Genomic DNA, 2,866 nt, shown 5'->3' with positions numbered 1-2,866 from the left:
ATCCTCGTCCCACCAAACATGCTCGCCTTTCAGCAGTGGGAACGTTATAATGTGATGGTCAATCCCACTATTCGTTGGTAAAAGAGAAGCCCAAGATTTGGCGGTGGATGGTGATGACTAGCTTTCTTCCCTCTAGTCTTTCATTGCTAAATTAGGAACGGCTAGCGCAGATAGTTCTCGTGTAGCTTTACGCGAAATTCAAAATAAACAAAACCAAACCCTTATATGTAATCGTAAAAAACGCCCATAAAAACTGCAAAACACAAAATGTGAAACCGCAACGATGCATGTATCTCCGCATGGACTTAACAAACCTTCATGCCAAATTTGGTGAAGATCCATCAACAGGGGGCGAAGTAGTGGTAAAAACTAAAAAACGTCTATAAAACCGCAAAACGCAAAATGCAAAACTGAAAATTTGTATGTATCCCCGTATGGACCTAATGAACCTCCATGCCAAATTTGGCGAAGATCCATCAATGGAAGGTGAGGTAGCGGTAAAAAACGCCCATAGAAACCAAAAAACGTAAAAACTGAGAATTTGTATGTATCTTCTCATGAACCCAATGAACCTCCATACCAAATTTGGTGAAGATCCAGCCAAACCCTGTGAAGTAGTTACATGGACATACAACGGACAGTAAGTACTGTTATATTTATATAGATACCATTTCGATGAACAATCCGTTCCATCCCTATATAAGCAGTGCTATCGCCTGCCTGACACAGGCCAGTACGCAGAATGTTTGAAAAGGGGTTCTAATTTGTGAGATCAAAAGCCAACGTATATTGTGCGAAAGATAATTAGCATACAAAGCATGCTAATACTACGGGGGTCTGGCTGCATTCCCTCTCAGAAAATTAAAATAAAAAATTGGTGCTAAGAGATTAAATCTGGAATCAGTTTTGCATGAAATGTAGCTTAAACAATTACATGGCTGTTCACGTAAAATCCACAAACAGCCAATGAAAAGTCAACAAATCATCATTCTGTTGTAACACTGGATGAGGAATTAGACTCAAATTAGCATAAATATGTATGTTTTATTATAGTAAAGTACTGTACTATCTACATACAGAGTAGTTATTAATTTTGGAAAATGTAAAATACCACAAGTAGCTGTGCTATAACTATGTAAGCATAATCTGTTTACATTACAAAATTAGAGAAAATATATATATGTATTTATATTCCTTTTTATTTTACCTTTACCAATTTTATATCAGGGTTTCTTGCATTTATTAGATACCGATACTTCATTGTCGTTAAGAAAATGGATTTGTCGTGGGTATATATAAAATATGTTTCTGAACATATTAGTTCTAACATACTAAAATAATACATAATTGTAGAATAGGAGTTACAGTCAGATTAAGGCAACACAATATTTCATTTAGTGCCTATGAATATTCCCATGTTCTTCACGAGATCCTGGATCAGGAATGAATAGTGGTCTTGCGTGCCAGGCTGTGTGATCGGAAGGTCCAAGGTTCGAGTCAGCGATATGCCGCTGAACCCGCTTCGTCCTTTCGACTGTGTGCTTGTTATAGCCGTGACAGTCAATTCTCCTGTTTGGTTAAGAGTAGTCGTATAGGGAAGCTTGGGCTGTCGATTGATTGCTCTCTCTCTTTGATCAGTAGTTTTAAGTTAGAGATGGTTGTGCCTGAACTTTGTAGGGGTCTCAGATCAATACAGGGTGTCCATAAAGTCTGGAATCAATGTAAACATATTTTATTTAAAGACATAGTTACAATATCTGTTCAAAATGGCCACCGCCAAGTGCAAAACATGTTTGTCAACGATACAGAATGATTTGGATATTGGATTTCTTTCCGGATGTTTATTATTGAATTCCGCAGCTATTTCTCGCTGTGTCCATTCTTGACGTCCACACAACAGGATAATTTCAACGTACTCTTGTAAGCTTAACGACATGATCGTTACGTACGAGCAACACAAACCTGCAACAGAAAGAATAAAACATGAAATTAATAAAAAATATTTCAAATAAATTAAGTTTACATTGATTCCAGACTTTATTGATACCCTGTAATTTTAACTCAGGTGTCGAATAAGTTGACATTCAGGTAGAATATATCGAATACCCATGGACATTCTACATCCCAGTACGTACATCTGTGCGTTCTTTTCTACGAATAAATGCTCTGCAGTTTTAAATGAATGCAGAAAGTAAGGTATTTTTCGATTCGTATTAAACCAACCATTTTCGGTTTCAAACTGAGAAGAGTGTTTTCAAGGCATATGTTTAATAACTTGATTATATCTTCAGTAGTACTTTTATTTTCTATATTTTAATATTACCAATTAGGACCGTACAAAATGAGAACTTTATGGATTAATATTTATTTTTTAAGTATTTGGAGATTACAATAGGATAGCTTTAGAGATTAATGTGTATTTTTTGGACGTTAAAATAGGATAACTTCAGAGATTAATATGTAATTTGTAAGTATTTGGAGGTTACAATAGGATTACTTCAGAGACTGATATGTATTTTGTAAGTATTTGAAGGTTACAATAGGATTACTTCAGAGATTAATATGTAATTTGTAAATATTTGGAGGTTACAATAGGATCACTTCAGGATTAATATGTATTTTGTAAGTATTTGGAGGTTACAATAGGATTACTTCAGAGATTAATATGTATTTTGTAAGTATTTGAAGGTTACAATAGGATTACTTCAGAGATTAATATGTATTTTGTAAGTATTTGGAGGTTACAATAGGATTACTTCAGAGATTAATATGTATTTGTAAGTATTAGAAGTTACAATAGGATTACTTCACAGATTAATAATGTATTTGTAAGTATTTAGAAGGTTACAATAGGATTACTTCAGAG

This window comes from Limulus polyphemus, unplaced genomic scaffold, assembly GCF_000517525.1.
Source record: "Limulus polyphemus unplaced genomic scaffold, Limulus_polyphemus-2.1.2 Scaffold1121, whole genome shotgun sequence".
In the NCBI taxonomy this organism is placed as follows: Eukaryota; Metazoa; Arthropoda; class Merostomata; order Xiphosura; family Limulidae; genus Limulus; species Limulus polyphemus.
This window is presented reverse-complemented; position numbering follows the sequence as displayed.